General features: G+C 36.4%; 1 pseudogene; it reads right to left on the bottom strand.

The window, feature by feature from the left end:
- Positions 1-4426: 4426 nt before the first annotated feature.
- LOC148197647 (uncharacterized) lies at positions 4427-6384 on the bottom strand (annotated as a pseudogene).
- Positions 6385-6617: the final 233 nt, after the last annotated feature.

Genomic DNA, 6617 nt, shown 5'->3' with positions numbered 1-6617 from the left:
TTAAATTAAGGGTATTGAGGTCTGAAAGGTTGATCGTTGTTTGGGAGGGTCGTGACGGCACTCCCACTACCTTCCCTGTCGAAGCTGGTCTTCATTAACAGCGACAGCACGATTGACCTTCCCTGTCGAAGCCGGTCTTCATTTAACAGGTGCTCCATTTCTCGCGAAGAGGAGCTCGAGGTGGTGGCTCGCAGTTGATGCAACAATTCATGGCAGCGGGGTGAGGCTGAGGAGGTGACGGGCGGACGTCGAAGGTGGAGAGGCCCGAGGAAAATGGAAGCTCTGGAACGGCGGCGGCGTGCGATTAATTTTTAAAACAAGAACCCTAATATCAGAAATAGAATTTCAAAAATAATAAATCCACCTCACTACCCCTTAAGGACTCCACGTCAGCCAATACATGACATTTCACTCTGTAAATGCACATCTGGACATCTGGTCGTTAACGATTTAAACGACGTTTGCAAAAAGGACTAAATTGAACACAAATTACATTCTTTAGGACTACATTGAACAGCAAAAAAAAAATTGGGACCATTTTGACTATTCCCATCCAAAATTGGGAACAAAAAAGGTATTAAACCTATATTATAACACTAGTTTTTGTTTGCCCACTTAGAATTGTCACTTTACTATTTTTTTTTTCTAACACATAAATAATGAATTAATGTCATACAATCTTTTAATTTTAGGATGGTACTTTTTTTTTTATAACCATCAAAATCAAACTTACTCATTTTACTTAATAAAAGTATATTTAAAACTTCTTTTAGGTCTAATAAATTTTAAGTCTAATTCAACTCTATAAAAACGAGACATGCACTTTATCTTTAGTTAACTTGAAATTTTTAACACATTCTCTCACAATGAGGTATATACATCTTATGTGTGAGAGTTAACACTAGACATTAATGAGTAAAATGATATATTCATCAAATACAAATCTCACTAAGATACGTTCTAACTCATTACTGTGATTAAATGTATTACAAGCAGGTATATAAATAATCTTGTAAAGGAGAAAAACAAAAAGAACATAACATAAAACAAAACAATTACAAATATATATATATATATATATATATATATATATATATATATATATATATATATATATATATATATATATACATATGTATACATATATATATATACATATATATGTATACATATATATGTATATCTATACATATATATGTATGTATATATGTATACATATATATGTATACATATGTATATATGTATATATATACATATATATGTATATATATCTATATATATATATATATATATATATAATCTTATAACAAAAATTACATGTACAAAGAATCTATACTAATAATATAATATGTTAATATCAAATTCAGTTTTTGGAAAATCAATGTTAATAATATGTTAATAGTTTCAGTCATAACGTGTTTATAACAGAAAAAAAAATTGCAATACTGATGTAAATTTTATTATTCTCGTATTAACCTGAGCTTTCTTACTGAAACATGACTTATATATCATAGATTTTCAATACAGTAATGAAAAGAAAAGGCTAAAAGGAAACAGAAAAGAGAAGAGAGAAGCCAGAGAAAAGGTGGCAGAGAAAGAAGAGAAGTTTATTGATGTATCAAAGCGTTACAAGAGAAGAAATATATAGAGAATGAGACAGTAACAGAATAACAGAAAAAGCAGGTCAAATAGTAAATCGAACATCTGGCTAAGAGAGACCGAGTAGAGTACAGTGACTTGTACACTGAATCAATACAACCGATTGGTTCACATTAGCTAGTCCAAACGGTGTAGAGAATCAGCACAAGATCGAATGATCAGTCAAGTGACTTGTACACTGAATCAATACAACCGATCGGCTCACGTAAGCTAGACCAAACGATGTAGAGAATCAACACAAGATGGAACGATCGGTCAAGTGACTTGTGAGCTGAATCAATAGAACCGAACGGTACAGGTTAGTGAGACCGAATGATATAATTGTTATCAGCCCCTCTCAAGCTGGGCGTAAATGTTTTGAAGACCAAGCTTGGAACGAAGAAGTTGAAAACAAGGAGAAGGTAACAATTTTGTTAATATGTCGGCTATTTGCATGGTTGTGGAGACGGGAAGTAACTTGATCAGTCCTGTTGCAACCTTTTCACTACCAATGTGGCAATCAATGTCAATATGCTTTGTACGTTCATGGAAGACTTGATTTGAGGCAATTTGAATTACAGATTGATTGTCATAGTAGATGAGAGCGGGACACGTGTAAGGAACGTGTAGATCATGAAGAGAATAAGTGAGCCACTAAAGTTCACACACAGTGTTGGCTACCGAACGATATTCAGCCTCAGAAGAACTTCGAGAAACAGTCGGTTGTTTCTTGGAACGCCATGAAATGAGAGAGCTTCCAAGGTAGACAGTGAATCCAGTGACCGAACGACGAGTATCAGGGCAGGTGGCCCAATCAGAGTCACAAAAAGCTTTAAGTTGAACAGTAAAGTTGCGTGGAAGATGAACACCAGCACCAGGGGTACCCCTTAGGTATCGTAGGATACGAGTAGTAGCTTGTTGCTGGGCAGATGTAGGAGCAAACATGAACTGACTGAGGTGATTGACAGCAAAGGTAATGTTCAGACGGGTGGTGGTAAGGTAGATGAGTTTTCCAATGAGACGACGATAGGAGGCAGCAACATCATTCAAAGACCGAACGGTATTTGTAGGAGATTGTTTGGGAATTATGAGAGTAGGGACAGGGGAGCTATCAACCATGCCAGTTTCAGCAAGGAGATCCAGAACATACTTACGTTGGCTAAGGTGTATCCCTTTGGAGTTACGTGCGACCTCAAGACCAAGGAAGTAAGTTAGATCACCAATATTCTTTATGCGAAATGTAGAATGAAGAAGATCTGTGATGTGTTAAATTTTTTCATCATTATTACCGGTGATGATGATGTCATCAACATAAATGAGAAGTGTCGTAGTGTGATTGTCATCATGTTTCAAAAAAAGAGAATTGTCAGAATGGAACAAGTGTAATTGTGTGAAAGTAAAAAATGATGGAGTTTAGCATACCATTGTCAACCAGCCTGTTTAAGACCATATAAAGAGCATTGGAGTTTACAAACCTGATTTTTGGTTGAAGTGGTAAAACCAGGAGCAACTTTCATATAGACATCTTCATGAAGATCACCATGTAAGAAAGCATTATTAACATCCAATTGTTTGAGTGACCAACATTGAGATGCAGCTATGGCAAGAAGAAGCCAAACGGTAGTGAGTTTGGCGACAAGTGCGAAGGTATCTAAATAATCCAGTCCTTCAATCTGGTTATATCCTTTGGCGACCGGACAAGCTTTGTAGCGTTCCACAGATCCATCAGAATTGTATTTGATTTTGTAAACCCAATGACAACCAATAGTTGTTTTGTTAGGAGGTAAAGTGGTTAGCTCCCAAGTGTTGTTAGCCTGTAGGGCATCAAGCTCGGCACGCATGGTAGTAACCCATTAGGGTTGTTTGGAAGCAGCAGAATAACATGTTGGTTCAACATTGGACGAAATAGATAAAATAGTATGCTTGAAATGAGTATATAGTCGATTGTATCTAAGGTAATTTGTAATGGGATACCGAACAACGCTGTTAGTTTGAAAATCTTTTAAATAAGCAGGGATCTTACGAGATCTAGAGGATCGTCTTATACTAGCAGAGGTATCACTACCAGTGTCATCTACTTGAGTGATATCTATGGATGTGCTATGAAGAGTATCATTAGTGTAAGGAACGATCGGTAAAGTATTAGTATTGGTAAAACCGAGTGGTAAAATGTCAATATGAGGAGAACCGAACGGTAAAAGATCATCATAATTATTTGTGTAATGATTTGGAAGGGGTAAAGATAAAGAGTTTTCGGTTTTATGAGTATGATGATAGGGAAAAACATTTTCATGAAAAACAACATTACATAATATGTCAACCTTGTGATTTTTGAGATTTAGAAATAGGTAACCTTTTGTGTGTTGTTTAAAACCTAAGAGAATGCCAGGGACAGCACGATCATCAAACTTCTTTCTGTGAGCAGTAATGGTGTTGGCATAGCAAAGACAACCAAAAACACGTAACATTGAGAGATCACAAGGAGATCCATGAAGCCGTTCGTGAGGTGTATCATTCTGTAGGACAGGTGTAGGCATCTGATTTATCAAAAAAACAGCATGTTGAGCTGCATAACACTAGAAAGCAATTGGCAAATGTGAGTGAAAAAGTAATGCACGAGTAATATTTAAGATGTGTTGATGTTTACGTTCAACCACTCCATTCTGTTCAGGGGTTTCCACACAAGTAGTTTGATGATTAATACCTTTGCTTGAGAAAAGATCATGCATAATGAATTCAACACCATTGTCAATGCGTATAGTTTTAACCTTTTTATTGAATTGATTTTCTATATAGCAAAGGAAATTGAGTATGTGGGTTTTGAAGAAGATTTATCTAACATAGGTACAATCCAAGTATAACGAGAAAAATCATCAATGATGGTTAGCAGGTATTTAAAACCATTCATAGAAGCAGTACTGGGTACCCATATGTCAATGTGCAATAAATCAAAAGAACTTAGTGAATGAGATGTGCTAGCAGTATAAGGAAGTTTCTTTTGTTTGGCCCGATGGCACGCATCACAAGGAATTTGAGTATCATCATTTTTTATGTAAGCATGTTTGGTTTGTAAAAACTGTAACCTAGCATGTGATAGATGTCCAAGACGAGCATGCCATAAATTTGGATGCTGAATAGAACAAATTACAGGACTACAATTAGTGTTATTTGTACAAGCAGATGAGTCAAAGAGATATAAGCCATTGTGATGTCTAATCAAACCAATCTTCTCTTGAGTTTGCATGTCCTGTACAATGCAGCCAGAAGGGGAAAATATTAATTGACAGTTTAGTTTTGCTATAAGTTGTGAAACAGAGATAAGATTGAATGAAAAATCAGGAGCATATAACACATTAGAAAGATTGATTTTAGTGTTTAACCGAACGGTACCCTTGTAATGAGCATGTATGATTTTGCCATTAGGTAAAATTATTGGAATGGGAGTAATCTTTTGATAAGAAGTAAAAGATTTTAAGGAAATAAAAATGTGATCAGTGGTACCAAAATCAAGTAGCCAGATATTACCAGAGTGCACTTGAAAAATCGAAACAATATTACCTGGAGAAGTATTTGTAGAAACTGTTCCAACTTGGTTAATGTGCACATTAAAAATGTTGGACTCAGATTGTTTGAACAACTGAGCAAGAACTTGATATTGTTGAGGCGTGAGTTGAACGGTCTCGGCAGAAGGGCGTTCTTGGTCCAATTCGTTCGGTAGAAGATGGTTCAGTTGACTATCAGCATAAGAAGATGAAATAACATTGTGAATTTGGCCGGGTTTGTTGTTGAAAAGCTTGTGGCCAGGAGGATAATCATGTTTCTTGAAGCAAACATCTATGGTATGTCCAGTTTTGTGACAATATGTGCAGACCTTACGAGTGTTGTTATTTGTGATTTTGACACTCCGGTTATCATGACTGGGGAAACCATGTTTTTTAAAACATGTATTTTCTTGGTGGCTGACCCGATTGCAATAGGTGCAAGTGACAGAAGCAGAAGCATTCGTTGAAGAAGATAAATTAGACAAAGAACTAGCTTTAACAGATGCAGTAATATGATCAGTCATTAATTGGCGTTCTTGTTGAATAACAAGAGAAAAAAAATTGAAATGGGAGGAATAGGGTCAAGAAGAAGAACATGAGATTATATATTAGTGTAGTGATCATTTAAACCTCGTAAAAGCTGCATGGCACAATCTTCATGTTTTCGCTGGGAAAAAATTGAAGAAACTGCACAAGAACATTTGGGCTTACAAGTATAGACAGGATCTGGGTGGAAGCTATCATCCCAGAGAACTCTGAGTTTCGTGAAAAATTCTGTAACAGAAAACTTGCCTTGGGACAATGTAGCAGCTTACAGTTGTAGAGTGGACATCCTGGCAAGATCACCTTGAGCAAAGCAGTTCTTCAGATCATTCCATATATCGAGAGCGTGATCCATCCAAATAATGCTTTCACGAATGTTAGTAGAGACAGAATGCAAGAGGTAGGAAACTACCATGCTATTGCACCAAAACCAGGCCGAAAACGAAGCATCAGTCTTGGCGGGTTGAGGGGCTGATCCAAGAACGAATTCTACCTTGTTCTTTGCATAAAGAGCTATGACAAAAGATTTGCTCCATGAATGATAGTTTGCGGTGTTGAGAACGGGAGAAACGAGGGATATGGTTGGGTTTTCATTTGGATGAAGATAAAGATATGAATGTGTAGGGTCAGAGATAGGTGGATGTGTGTCAGTGGTAGCCATTACAGGGAAAAGAAACAAGAACAGTGGTGGAGAAATCAGAGAGCAGCAGAAATTTCTTCCGATACCATCATAGATTTTCAATACAGTAATGAAAAGAAAAGGCTAAAAGGGAAGAGGAAAGAGAAGAGAGAAGCCAGAGAAAAGGTGGCAGAGAAAGAAGAGAAGTTTATTGATGTATCAAAGCGGTACAAGAGAAAAAATATATAGAGAATGAGACAGTAACAGAATAACAG

Source organism: Vigna umbellata, chromosome 5 (genome assembly GCF_029865625.1).
Source record: "Vigna umbellata cultivar VRB3 chromosome 5, Vumbellata_1.0, whole genome shotgun sequence".
In the NCBI taxonomy this organism is placed as follows: Eukaryota; Viridiplantae; Streptophyta; class Magnoliopsida; order Fabales; family Fabaceae; genus Vigna; species Vigna umbellata.
The sequence above is the reverse complement of the archived record's forward strand: the minus strand, read 5'-3'. Positions and strand labels throughout refer to the sequence as shown.